General features: G+C 39.2%; 1 protein-coding gene across 4 annotated transcripts in view; it reads left to right on the forward strand.

Annotated features, from left to right (window-relative positions):
- The first annotated feature begins 41 nt into the window (after nucleotides 1-41).
- FRRS1 (ferric chelate reductase 1) overlaps nucleotides 42-14933 on the forward strand; it is a 57700-nt gene continuing 42808 nt past the window's right edge. Inside the window, exons 1-3 of one of the 4 annotated variants that reach the window (XM_033196835.1) lie at nucleotides 9244-9362; nucleotides 13880-13939; nucleotides 14711-14815. The gene's annotated coding sequence lies outside the window, so the exon portion shown is untranslated. Of the gene's footprint in view, nucleotides 112-9243; nucleotides 9363-11974; nucleotides 13940-14710; nucleotides 14816-14933 lie in introns of those variants that run through there. The other 3 variants (XM_033196836.1, XM_033196837.1, XM_033196834.1) reach the window with 3 other exon arrangements.

Here is a 14933-nt window from a genome sequence, read left to right on the forward strand (position 1 = left end):
TGGGAAAGTTTCCCTTTTGGCTTACGGCTTAACTGGCTCCACCCAGCTGCTGCAATGTGATACAAGTTGTAACAAAACCGGAAGTTGGTTAGGCTGCCTTCGCTTCTCAAGGTAAGTGTCACGTCTTTTTCCTTAAATTCAGAGCTCTTTGCAAAGCGTTAAAAATCAAATCCAGCTTAGCTACAGACTGGAGAGCCAGCGCCTGTGCTGACCAGGGCAGTCGGCCAGGCAGAACGGGTGCTCTGTTCCCAAACTATGTTCTGGAGCTTGAATTGAGCTAATGAGTGTTCACTAACGAGTTAGGTTATTATGTCCTGTGACTTTGACTAACAAGCTTTAATTCCAAGAAATGGGTGGTTATAAGTAGAGAAGTGTTTGGGATCCTGAAAATCATCGACTTTATTCTTGCAGGAGTTTTTTGTTTTTAATTTTAAAACTATGGGAACTCTTTTTCACATTTCAAGCTAATGGCATGGTTACCTATATCAGGGTTATTTAGAGCCTTATTTGTTTTTTTTTTTTTTTGAGGCAGAGTCTCACTCTGTCGCCCGGACTGGAGTGCAGTGGCCAGATCTCAGCTCACTGCAAGCTCCGCCTCCCGGGTTTACGCCATTCTCCTGCCTCAGCCTCCCGAGTAGCTGGGACTACAGGTGCCTGCCACCTCGCCCGGCTAGTTTTTATATTTTTAGTAGAGACGGGGTTTCACCGTGTTAGCCAGGATGGTCTCGATCTCCTGACCTCTTGATCCACCCGTCTCAGCCTCCCAAAGTGCTGGGATTACAGGCTTGAGCCACCGCACCCGGCCCTTATTTGGTTTTTAAAGTGTCTTTTTATCTAGAACTTTTAGTCCCCTTACCCCCCAGCTCCCTAACCCTGGTGCGTCGTTCAAATTTCAGAAAGACTCCAGGGTGGCAAGGTGTTATCGCTGCACTTAGGTTTGTGTGTGCTTGTCTTGCTGCCCTAAAGGGGAAAGGGGATTTTTCAAATTGTAAATGTGCTATTAGGAATATTTCTTAATATAGCTAAACTTTCCAGTTCAGATATTTTCATTTGCTTCTGTATTTTAATTTTATTTATTTATTTGTTTATTTTTGAGACGGAGTCTGGCTCTGTCGCCCAGGCTGGAGTGCAGTGGCGCGATCTCGGCTCACTGCAGGCTCCGCCTCCCGGGTTCACGCCATTCTTCTGCCTCAGTTTCCCGAGTAGCTGGGATTACAGGCGCCCGCCACCACGCCTGGGTAATTTTTTGTATTTTTAGTAGAGACAGGGCTTCACTGTGTTAGCCAGGATGGTCTCAATCTCCTGATCTCGTAATCCGCCCGTCTCGGCCTCCCAAAGTGCTGGGATTACAGGCGTGAGCCACCGCGCCCGGCCTATTTATTTATTTAGTTTTTAGACGGAGTGTTGCTCTTGTTGCCCAGGCTGGAGTGTAACGGCGGGATTTCGGCTCACTGCAACCTCTGCCTCACTGGTTCAAGCAATTCTCCTGCCTCAGCCTCCTGAGTATCTGTGATTACAGGCAGGCGCCACCACACCCGGCTAATTTTGTATTTTAGTAGAGAGGGGGTTTCTCCATGTTGGTCAGTCTGGTTTTGAACTCCCAAGATCAAGTCATCAGCCCGCCTCGGCCTGCCAAAGTGCTGGGATTACAGGCGTGAGCCACCACGCCCAGCCAGTTCTGTGTTTTTAAAAAAGTGGTAAGATTTGAGTATTATACTGGGATAGAACTGAAGTGGGGGGCTTAATTTGATCTATCAGCTTATTGAAAACAAAGACCTTTTAAAAGATGGTTTTGTTAGGTTGGAGAAGTAGCTGGGATTACAGGTGTGCACCGCCACATCCAATAATTTTTAAAAGATGGTTTTGTTAGGTTGTGAGGAATGCATACTAAGTCCTTGACATGATGTCTAATATGTTGTAAGCCCTTAGTAATTGTTAACTCTTCTACTATTGTTTCTTCCATACCTCTGAATTATTATAATGAAATGCAGTTTTAAAATTTCTGTCCCAGTGTGATCGTAGGCACTATTTTTTTTATAAGCTCTGTGAGCTTCAGTTTCCATACCAGTAAAAAACAACAACAACAACAACAAAAACCCTTGTATGTTTCTTCCAAGGATTAGCATTCATACATGTAAAACAGGACTGTGATGATTGGAATAGAGCAGGCACTTAATAAATAGTAACATTATTAAATTATAGGTTAATAGTATTTGCTATTGTTTTATCTCTTAGTTTTGGGTCTTTAGAGAAGGGGCCATTCCACTTAGCAATGAATTTTATTTTAAGGAAAGAATTATTGTGAGGGCTACATGGAGTGATTCAAATGAAACTTGTATATCATGTAATATGATATTTGTTTACAATCATTTTTCCAGAAAATTAATAAAGAAAATGGAAAAATTGGTCAGGTGAGGTGGCTTACGTCTGTAATCCTAAGACTTTGGGAGGCCAAGCGGGAGGATTGCTTGAGCTCAGGAGATCAAGACCAGCCTAGGTGACATAGTGAGACCCTGTCTCTACAAAAAAATTTAAAAATTAGCTGGGCATGGTGGTACGCACCTGTGGTCCCAGCTACTCGGGAGGGTGAGGTGGGAGGATTGCTTGAGTCTGATACGTGGAGGTTGTAGTGAGCTGAGAGATTGCACCGCTGCTCTCTATCCTGGGTGCCAGAGTGAGATGAGACCCTCCCCCCACCCCCCCAAAACAAAATTAAAAAGAAAATTGAAAGATTACTTGCTGATGGTGCTGTGATTAGAGAAACTAGGATTAGATTGTAGAGTTTCAAATTACTTTTTTTCCAGTGTTTTTTTCTTCCTTTCCCCTTACTTTGTCTTACTTTCACTCAAACTCTAAAATATTTTTCAGAAGTCTTTCCTACTGACCAGGCATGGTGGCTCATTCCTATAATCCCAGCACTTTGGGAGGCTGAGGCAGGTGTATCACCTGAGGTCAGAAGTTCAAGACCAGCTTGGCCAACATGGTGAAACCCCGTCTCTACTAAAAATACAAAAATTAGCCGGGCATGGTGGCAGGTGCCTGTAATCCCAGCTACTTGGGAGGCTGAGGCAGGAGAATTGCTTGAACCTGGGAGGCAGAGATTGCATTGAACTGAGATCACACCATGGTACTACAGCCTGGGTGACAGAGTGAGACTCCGTCTCAAAAAAAAAAAAAAAGGAAAAAGAAAAGAAGTCTTTCCTACCATCTTAAGTTGTCAGATCTGACAGATCTTAAACTGGTATTGAATGTGCCACTTTTATGCCCTTTGTCTTTTAGAACCTTCTCTGAAAATGTCATAACTCTGGTTGTTAATTAAAAAAATCATTTTTTCTTCACTTCCTTCTGTGAAAATGGAGTCTGGAGTCTGAAACATTTTTATCTGAGGAAGTGGAAATACTTGACCTATTTTTCAATTTCCCTATAATTTGAGATTCAGCTATCAAAGTCAACTTAGTCAGCAAGTTAAGACTAAGCACAAGATATATACAGACAGCAATAAAACTTTTGGGACAAAGGGAAAGAAAAGGATTGTAGTTTTATTGTAGAGTTGAAGGAAAGGAGACATAGAGAAAGAGGAAAAGAAATGAACACTCAGTGATGACCTGGCAGTTAAAGACCACATCTGATGGAATCCTTATAAGCAGCAGATTTCTCTTCATATTAGAGATAAGGAAACTGAGGTTAAGGAATATACCCTAAATCATGCATACTTAGGATTTGAACCAAAATCTAACGGCAATAGCCATGTTCTTTTCACTCTTCATCACTGTTCCCTGTTTAGAGAGAAGGTGACTCTATCAATCTCCTTATCCTTCTGTGGTTTTACCTATTTTTCTAAAAGTCTTCCTATCTAACTCTGCTACTCAACAGGTGAATACCTATTTCCACCTCTATCCCCAGTCTAGGCTTTTGGTGACAATGCTAATCTCACTAGGTTTGCCCCAAATCCTAGATGAAATGCTGAGCTAACAAATTTACACTGTCCCCAGATTATTGGGGGAACCCACCCCCAATATTTCAACATAGGTTCTTTCTATTTTCTGTAAGTGTCGGCTGGCTGAGAAATAAAGAGAGACAGTATAAAGGAATTTTACAGCTGGGCTGCCGGGGGTGACATCACATATCCGTAGGACCGTGATGCCTGCCTAAGTCTCAAAACCAGCAAGTTTTCATTAAGGGTTTCAAAATGGGAGGGGGTGTAAGAACAGGGAGTAGGTACAAAGATCACATGCTTCAAAGGGCAAAAAGCAGAACTATTAATAAGGGTCTAACAAAGATCACATGCTTCTGAGGGAACAGGACAAAGGGCAAAAGCAGAACTACTGATAAGGATCTGTGTTCAGCAGTGCAGTATTGTCTTGATAAACATCTTAAACAACAGAAAACAGGGTTGGAGAGCAGAGAACTGATCTGACTACAAATTTACCAGGGTGGAGTTTTTCCCCACCCTAGTAAGCCTGAGGGTACTGCAGGAGACCAGGGCATATCTCAGTCCTTATCTCAACCACATAAAACAGACATTCCCAGAGTGGCCGTTTATAGACCTCCCCCCAGGAAAGTATTCCTTTCCCAGGGTATTAATATTAATATTCCTTGCTAGGAAAAGAGTTTAGCTATATCTTCCCTACTTGCACGTCTGTGTATAGGCTCTCTGCAAGAAGAAAAATCTGGCTCTTTTTGCCTGACCCCACAGGCAGTCAGACCTTATGGTTGTCTTCCCTTGTTCCCTAAAAATCGCTGTTATTCTGTTCTTTTTCAAGGTGCACTGATTTCATATTGTTCAAACACACATGTTTTACAATCAATTTGTACAGTTAACACAATTATCACAGTGGTCCTGAGGTGACATACATCCTCAGCTTACGAAGATAACAGGATTAAGAGATTAAAGACAGCTGTAAGAAATTATAAAAGTATTATTTGGGAACGGATAAATATCTATATTAAAATGAAATCTTCACAATTTATGTTCCTCTGCCATGGCCCTGGCTTGTCCCTGCATTTAGGGTCCCTGGCTTCCTGCAACACCAGATTAGTTTCTAACTCAGTTTGGAATTTCAAGTTCATTTTCTAATAGAAGCAATATGTGAAAGAAAAACAAAATCTTAACCTCAGTTCATTATGCCAAGAGTAAGAAATTAAGCTGAAAGCTGAGTCATGCAAGCAACTGCCTTTCCTTTTGTTTCAAAGCAGAGAGCTACAGATAAAAGGTTAGATATCGCCACAGGTAGCTACCTTATCTGTGCCAGCTTACTGAGCATAAGCCAATACATACTTGACTATTCCCGTACCTGCTCATTTTGTCTTGGAACATGTGAATGACAAGTTCCTCTTTCCCCTCCAGCCCACTTTTCCCCTTTATATATTGAAGTCCTCAAAGTCATCTTGGGAGAAAGGCACAGACAATAGACTGTTTCTGTGATTCTGTGTGTGTGTTTTTTTTTTTCTCCCAGGTATTGTCCTTAGCCTAGCAAAATAAATTTCTAAGTTGATTAAAACCTGTCATAGATACTTTTTGGTTTCCAAATATTATAAATGGCGGTTCTGTTTTCAGGCCAAAAGCCTAGAAATAAAAGCATGTTTAAGACATAAATTAATTAAAATGTATTGTACTTGTGCCAAAATAAAAGCAAATAATGCCATTATAATTCTCATAATAAAATAAAATGAAAACAATATTTAGTAGGAAGTGGTTATTTACCTTAAACATTGTAGAATGTACTTGATGGAAGAAAAAAACAAGAATGCAACCAATGGAAATTCTGAAAGGAGCTTCCAAGTGACTTAAGGATTGCTGCATTTTTATATTATGGGTAGTTAAACAACAACCTTTATCATACAGAAGATTACTGTGAGAAGGCTAATATATGAGCCATATTTATACTTTTTGTTCAGGCTCACAAGTGGAATGAAGTGAGAATAAGGCATTTTCCTTTGGATAAATCCAGCTCCTATCTCCCAAAATTTTCCCTGTTGCTTAGCCTGTTTGTTCCTTTGATTCTGAGAACTTTTCTTTTTTACTGAAATTCTTGATACTCCTAATTTAGAATTTGATTCAAGGCTGAAACTTAATGGTCTATGCATGCCATAAAGTAATGTTCATCAGATTGCAGGTTAAGATCCATTGGTAGATCGTGAAATAATGCAGTAGGGTGTAACCAGCATAAAACAAAAAACGAAGAAATAGGAAACATATACATCTATAACATGTAGTAAAGGTAAATAATGTTTCATGAAATGTTTGTTGGGCTATAATGTAAAAATATTTCTTACTTTGGATGTAGTAAACACAAATTAAAACCACTATATATTGCAAAAAAAAATTTTTCCAAATTATGTAGATATTTTATAGTGAATTATTTTGGCTAAGTTTTTGCTTTTTTGCATCTCATTCTTCATAATTAAGAATTCCTTGCTGCTTCATACCTATGCATTAATTAAGACTCAGTACATGCTTCACTCATATCTTAGGTAATGTAGGGGGGGTATAACTGGGCTGAGTTCCCACAGTTTTTTTGTATGCGTGTCAACTTTTGAACTCCTTTGATGCTTTAATTTAAAATAAATGACTAACAAGAGCTAGAACCTGAATGCAATATAACTAGACATGATTCACTATTTGCTAGCTTAATCATCTGACATGGTTTTAAAAGATTGTTTTCCTCCTTTTTTCTTATTCTCACATGTTCTTAGAGTTGCACAATACTAAGACGTTTAATGACCAATTTATTTTAAAAAGTCTTTTGTTAACACATACTCCTTTTTCCAATGACTTTCCTACATCTAAATATTTTTGATTGAATTCTAGTTTTGTCTGAATTTTTACTTTGTAATAAATATATTCTCATGTTTAACATCACTTGCTCCTGTGGCCCACAATCAAATAATAATTACATTTTCATCTAAGTACAAGAATTTTGTATTTACATAATAAAAAATATACTTGCTTTGAGGTTTTATCTTTATGTGAGATATATGTAGAACATGGTGTAAGCAGTCATCATACCCTTTTACTAAGCACTTGTCTTTCAGGTAAGAAAGAAAACTGTACAAATCTCATCAGGTTTGGGAATATTTTAGTTAGAGAATCAGGATAACTGCTCTTTTAGTCTTCTAAAATAATAGATCTCTCTCTGTCTTGGGTGGACAAAATAAATCTTTTTTGTTTTATCTTCTATTTTGTGTAGACAATAGAATGTGAATATTAATTTAAGAAAATCATACATAATTAGTAGGAGTCCTTTCTGTGCTTAAAGGATGATTTCATAATGTAATAACTCATTGTTGATAATCTATAATTTTAAGTTAAATGTTTCCATGACTAACTCCTATTCTGTCATAATTATGTGATCTGTTAGTATAGGTTGGCTAATGAATTAATGTATCCGTTTGAAAAATAGTTGTACTTTAAAACATTAACTGGAAAACCATAATTAGCTATTATAATGAAAATAGAACTTTACCTTGAACAGTCAGCGTTTGACAGAGGACAAAGAAGTTGCCATTGTACGGTTTCCTCTGTGACCTGGTTGTATTTTCCTAATCGATGATGGGTGGTGGTGTCTTAGTCACTTCTCTTTTTTGTCTTATACTTCTTGCTCAAATAATTCCCAATATGCTTTTCCACTTTGCTTTTCTAAAATCATACAATAGTAGAATTGAAGGTGGCCTTGAATTTCTTCTGGTTCACTTGGTGTATTTCCAACTGATGAAACAGATTTAGTGACTTGGTTGATGCTGTTCAGCTGTTTAGTGCACAGCAGAGACTGGATATCAAGTTTTTGTTTTTTGTTTTTTTTTTCCATTTTCACTGACAGAAAGTTAGTGCCAAATAAATATTTGTTAAACTGAAGTAACTATTTTCACTATACCATTCTTTAGGTAAGTGGCACATGACTACATTTAATCTTAATAATGATGAAGTCGATTAAATAGTGATGTTCCTGCCCTTCCTTTCCTCCCTCTCTCTGTCCCTCCCTCCCTTTCTCTCTGTCTCCCTCCAACCCCAGGCTGGAGTGCAGTGTCACAATCATAGCTCACTGCAGGTTTGATCTCTTGGGTTCAAGGAGCCCACCTCCCACCTCAGCCTCTTGAGTAGCTGAGACTACAGGCATGCCACTGTGCCTGGCTAATTTTTTTTTTTTTTTTAATTTTTGGAGAGACAGGGTCTCACTTGTTGCCCAGGCTGGTCTCGAACTCCTGGCTTCAAACAATTCTCCTGCCTTTGTCTCCGAAAGTGTTGGGATTATAGGTGTGAACTACTGTACCTGGCTGCAGTTATTTCCTTAAATATTCTGTTTCCTATAATAATCAACCATTATTATTATTATTATTTTTTTTCTCCACGGAGAAATCTTAAGCTCCTTTTATGTTGTAGATATTTTTCAGAAGTTCTTGGTTAGTTCATTTGTTTCTTTCATTCCTCCTTAAATGAAAAGAATTCTCCCCAGCTTTCATGTTTGCTAAATAGCGGGGTATATGGTACTGTTGGACCCTATGCTGTTTACTTAGCAGCTCCTGGCATTAGGTGCAGGGCTGGTTAAAGTGTGTGTCTCCCATCACAGTATCTGGGGTTTAACAGGAATTCCTGTAGTTTAATTTAGTGAGGGGTTTGTTTATGTAATTATATATGCATTTAATGCTGTAAATTTCCCCTTAAGCACTGCTTTTGCTGCATCCCACAAATTATTCTCTTAAATTTATTAAGTTGTATCTTATGTCCCAGAATGTAGTCTATCTTGGTGAACATTCCATGTGAGCTTGAGAAGAATGTGTATTCTGTTGTTGGATGAAATAGTCTACAGATATCCATTATATCCAGTTGACTGATGTTGAATTCACCCATGTCCTTAATGATTTTCTGCCTTCTGGATCTGTGCATTTCTTTCTCTCTCTCTCTCTGTCTTTGAGACAAGGTCTCACTCTCTGTTGCTCAGGCAGGAGTGCAGTGGTGTAGTGTGACCATAGCTTACTGCAACCTTGAACTCCTCTGTTCAAGTCATCCTTCCTCCTAAGCCTCTTGAGTATTTGAGACTACTTGTGTAGTCCACTGCACCCAACTATTTATTGACTTATTTATTTATTTGTTTGTTTTTACAGACAGTCTCATTATGTTGCCCAGGCTGGTCTCGAACTCCTGGCCTCATGTGATCTTCCCACCTTGGCCTAGCAAAGTGCTGGGATTATAGATGTGAGCCACAGTACCCAGCCTGGATCTGTCCATTTCTGATAGTGGATTCATCTATTTCTCCATATAGTTCTATTCGTTTTTGCCTCACTTATTTTGGTGCTCTATTGTTAGGTGCATACACATTCAGGATTGTTATGTCTTCTTGGAGAACTGACCCTTTTATTATCAGGTAAAGCTCTCTTTATGTCTGATAACTTTCCTTGGTTTGAAGTCTGCTGTCTGAAATTAATGTAGCTACTCCTGCTTTCTTTAAATTAGTGTTAACATAGTATATCTTTCTCTATCCATTTTAATCTATTAAAAGTAAATGTGTCTTTATATTTAAAGTGGGTGTCCTGTAGAAAACATATAATAGGTTCTGCTTCCTGATCCACTTTGACAATCTGTCTTTTAATTGCTACATTTAGACAATTGACATTTAAAGTGATTAGTGATATAGAGGGACAGCTCTTTTTTTTTTCCAGAGTCTTGCTCTGTCACCCAGGCTGGAGTGCAGTGGCGTGATCAAGGCTCACTGCAAGCTCCGCCTCCCAGGTTCACGCCATTCTCTTGCCTCAGCCTCCTGAGTAGCTGGGACTACAGGCGCCCACCCGCAAGGCCCAGCTAATTTTTTTGTATTTTTTTAGTAGACCCTGGGTTTCACCAGTTAGCCAGGATGGTCTCGATCTCTTGATCTCGTGATCCACCCTCCTCGGCCTCCCAAAGTGCTGGGATTACAGTCGTAAGCCACTGTGCCTGGCCAGGAATAGCTTGTTTTATGGCACTTCACTTTATTGTGCTTTGCAGATATTGTGTTTTTTCACAAATTGAAGGTTTGTCTTTTTTTAAAAAATTAAATTATAAAAAAATTATAAAGTTATTAAAAAAAGAAAAAGGGTCTTGTTATGTTGCCCAGCCAGGCTGGTTTTGAAATCCTGGGCTCAAGCAATCTTCCTGCCCTTCCCTCCCAAAGTGCTGGGATTACAGGCATGAGCCACCGCACCCTGTTTTTTTTTTTTTTTTTTTTTTTTTTAAGTGAGACAGAGGTCTTGCTTTATTACCTCGGGTGGAGTGCAGTGGTGTGATCATAGCTCACTGCCACCTTGAATTTTTGGGCTCAAAGGATCCTCCTGCCTCAGCCTCTTAAGTGACTGGGGTCATAGGCATGTGCCACCACAGCCAGCTAATTTTTAAATTTTTTTGTAGACATGAGGTCTCACCATGTTGCCCAGGCTGGTCTCGAACTCCTGAACTCAAGGGATCCTTCATCCCCAGCCTCTCAAAGTGTTGGGATAATAGGGATGAGGTTCCCTTGAGCCCAGGGTTTGGAGGCCAGCCCCCTTGTCCTGTGCCTGGCTACAAATTGAAGGCTTGTGGCAACTCCTCATTAAGCAAGTCTGTCGGCACCATTTTTCCAACAGCACGTGCTCATTTTGTGTCTCTATGTCACATTTTGGTAAATTTCTATTTTGTTATTTATTATTTGTTATTTTTATTTTTAATTAAAAAATAGAGATGGGGGTCTCATTATATTGCCCAGGCTGGTCTGAACTACTGGGCTCAAGCGATCCTCCCAAAATGCTGGAATTACAAGTGTGAGCCACCATGCTTGGCCACACTTTTGTAAGTGTATAAACTTTTTATTATCTGTTACGGTGATCTGTGATCAGTGATCTTTGATGTTTCTATTGTTTTGTAGAGACACAAACTGCACCCGTATAAGATGGCAAATTTAATTGATAACTGTGTATCTTCTGACTGCTCTACCAACTGGCTATTCTCCAATCTCTCTCCTCCTCAGTCCTCCCTATTCCCTGAGGCACAACAATATTGAAATTGGGCCAATTAAGAACCCTATAGGCTGGGCGGGGTGGCTCACGCCTGTAATTCCAACACTTTGGGAGGCCGAGGTGAGTGGATCACGAGGTCAGAAGATCGAGACCATCCTGGCTAACACAATGAAACCCCGTCTCTACTAAAAATATAAAAAAATTAGCTGGGCGTGGTGGCGGGCGCCTGTAGTCCCAGATACTCGGGAGGCTGAGGCAGGAGAATGGCGTGAACCCCGGAGGCGGAGCTTGCAGTGAGCGGAGATCGCGCCGCTGCACTCCTGCCTGGGCGACAGAGCGAGACTCCGTCTCAAAAAACAAAACAAAAACAAAAAAACCTGGAATGGCCTGTCAGTGTTCAAGTGAAAGGAAGAGTCATATATCTTTCACTTTCAATCAAAAGCTAGAAATGATTAAGCTTAGTGAGGAAGGCATGCCAAAAGCCAAGACTGGCTGAAAATTAGGCCTTTTGTTCCAGTCACCTAAGTTGTAAATGCAAACAGTAAGTTCTTGAAGAAAATGGTTACTCCAGTGAACGTATGAATGATAAGAAGGCAAAACAGCTTTATTGTTGATATGGAGAAAGTTTTAGTGGTCTGGATAGAAGATCAAACCAATCACAACATTTCCTTAAGCCAAAGTCTAGTCCAGAGCAAGGTCCTACCTTTCTTTAATTCTATGAAGGCTGAGAGAGGTAGGTCCCTAAGAAAGAGGTCCCTGCTGTATCTCACCATCCCTTATATCTTGTCATTTATTTTGCTGATATAGAAGCATATGAAAATAAGCATACATAAGCATATACAGAGAATTATAAGTATTATTATTTCAAACAAACTTTCATGTTAGATTAAGTGGAAGAAAAACGTTTTTACTTTACCTTCACTTATTTCTTCTCCAATGCTCTTCTTTCTTTATGTAGATCTGAATTTCTGACCTTTATTGTTTTCCTTTCCTCTTAAGAATTTCTTTTCACTTTTCTTGCAAGATAGGTCTTACTGGCAACACATTCCCTCAATTTTTGTTTGTCTGAGAAAGTCTTCATATTTCTTCTTCACTTTTGAGAGATAATTTTTTGGGGTATAGAATTCTATGGTGCCCATTTTTTCTCTCAACACTTTAAATATTTCACCCTACTCTCTTCTTGCTTGTGTGGTTTCTGAGCAAAAGTCAGATATAGTTCTTATCTTTGTTCCTATCTTTTTCCTCTGGCTTCTTTCAGGATTTTAAAAAAAACTTTAATTTAATCTGTCTGTGACAGATTAAAATAAGATTTTATTTATATTTATTATAGATATTTATTATGGAAATTGACTTGTGATTCTGAAAGCCCACGAGTCTCAAAATCTGTCGTCTACAAGCTGGAGAACCAGGAAAGCTGCTGGGGTAGTTCAGTGTACGCCAAAGGCCTAAGAACCAGGTCAGCCCATAGTGTACCTCCTGGTCAGGTCTGAGGGCCTTGGGTTGGGGAAAGGATTGCTGGTGTAAGTCCTATGGTTTTAAGACCCCAGGACCAGGAGCCTTGATGTCTGAGGGCAAGAGAACAGGGATATCTCAGATCAAGAAGAAAGAGTAATTCCCTCGTCCTCTGCTTTTTTATTCCATTTAGGCCCTCAGAGGATTAGATGATACCTACCCACTTTGGTGAGGTGATCTTTGTTACTCAGTTTTCTGATTGAGATGCTAACTTCTTTCAGAAATACACTCATAGACACTCCAGAAATAGTATTTTATCAGCTATCAGAACATCCCTCCGCCCAGTCAAGTTGACATGTAAATTAACCATCCTATATACCTAGATGTAGGATTTTGTGTGTGTGTGTGTGTGTGTGTGTTTATCCCACTTGGTATTGTGTGTCTGATAATAGTTTGCGGGAAATTCTCAGTCATTGTTGTTTCAAATAATTCTCTTGTTTCCTTCCCTCTTCTCCTTCTGAAATTCCCATTCCATGTATGTTGTAGCTTTTGTAGTTCCACAGTTCTTGGATCTGTTCTCTTTTTTTCAGTCTTTTTTTTTTTTTTCTTTTCAGTTTGGTATTTTTCTATTAAGATATCTTCAAGCTAAGAGATTCTTATCTCAGATATGTCCAGTCTACCCATAAGCCCATACTTCACTTCTTTTAAAGTGTTTTTGATCTCTAACATTTCTTTTTGGGTCTGAGAATTTCCATCTCTGTGCATTTGTTCTTATGTGCCATCTACTTTATCCATTAAAGCATTTAGTATCTTAATCATAATGTTTTAAATTCCTGGTCTAATAATTCTAACATCTCCATCATATCTAAGTCTGGTTCTGAGGCTTGCCCTGTTTCTTCAAATTGTGTTTTCTGACTTTCAGTATGCCTTGTAATTTGTTCTTAATAACTGGACATGATGCATTGGGTAAAAGGAACTGCTGTAAATAGGCCTTTAATAGTGTGGTGGTAAGGAGTGGGAGGAGGAGAACTGTTCTCTGTAGCCCTGTGAATAGACCTCAGTCTTTTAGTGAGCTTATGCCCCTGAAGTGTGAACCTCACAACCGCTTCAAGGTTCTTCCCCCACTTAGGTGAAACAGGATGGCTAATGTGGGCAGGAATTGGGTATTTCCCCTTTTCCAGGTCAAGTAGACTCTGATAAAACTCCAGCAAGTTAGGCTGCAGTTAAATATTTGCTCCTGATTGACATAACTAAAAAAACAATATTTTTTTCTAGTGATTCTAAGGCTGCTATTATTTTTGTCTATGACCAGATATATGATATAGAAAACTCATTTTCTATAAATAATTAGCTGCCTCTTAGGCATTTCCCATCTGCAACCTGTCCATGGTGTTAACTTTATTTACTACCATGTAATGTGTCACTGCTCATCACCTCCCACCTTGTTGAGTCCTGTGATTTGCAGGTTTTGAATATATGCATCAAGCAAAGTGGCTCATCTGGACTACAAGAGGGTGGGACTGAGGTAAAGTAGCTGGTTTTCTATTATCCAGATGGTAAGAGGAAAATTGGAGCCGTGGGAGGGAAGAAGATTGTGTGGGCTGACAATTGTGTTTCTTAATTCAGAAGTATCTGGGCTACAGGTAGTAGAAATATTATCTCTACCAATTGGTTCTCTGTTATCCTCAGTTTTCAGTATTGCAAATTAAATTATTCATCCAGTCATCATGATCAGTTTAATAGGAAGTTGGGAAAAGTCTTATCATAGATTTATTCAGGTGATGATATTTAAATCCAGAAGAAACATTTCTTCTTTGTTCTTTAAGCTTTCTAGGATGAGGTGGTGTAAAACCTTTTGCTTTTATTGACTAGTTTATTATTTCCAATTGATAAAAATGAAAGCTATTATTTATTATCTTCCTTGTCAGAGTTTGAGCTACATTTTCATTTTTATTTAAACAACATTGGGCCAGGCACAGTGTCCCATGCCTGTAATCCCAGAACTTTCAGAGGCCAAGGTGGGAGGATCACCTAAGGTTAGGAGTTCAAGACCAGCTTGGTGTAACTCCGTCTCTACTAAAATACAAAAATTAGCTAGGTGGTGGCGCATGCCTGTATTCCCAGCTACTGGGGAGGCTGAGGCAGGAGAATCACTTGAACCAGGGTGGTGGAGGTTGCAGTGAGCCAAGATCGTACCACTGCACTCCAGCTTGGGCAACAGAGTGAGATCTCTGTCTCAATTAAAAAAAAAACAACAAAACATTGAAAAAAGGGTCGTTGTTTCCTTATTTTTCAGATAAGGAAGTGGAAGATTAAACGATTTGCCCAAAGTCTCACGGTAATTTGTAGAGCTGAGATTGAAATTCAGGTGAAACTTCACATATCACATTCTTTTTATCAGGTATGTTGAGTATATGGTTTGGTTTGCTGAACACAGAAAGCAAGTAGTTATCTAGAATTATAGTCCTGTGGTGTAAAAGCTTTTATATTTTACTTTAATTATATATGACAATAATGGG

This window comes from Trachypithecus francoisi, unplaced genomic scaffold (assembly GCF_009764315.1).
Source record: "Trachypithecus francoisi isolate TF-2019V2 unplaced genomic scaffold, Tfra_2.0 Lachesis_group5, whole genome shotgun sequence".
Lineage (NCBI taxonomy): Eukaryota > Metazoa > Chordata > Mammalia > Primates > Cercopithecidae > Trachypithecus > Trachypithecus francoisi.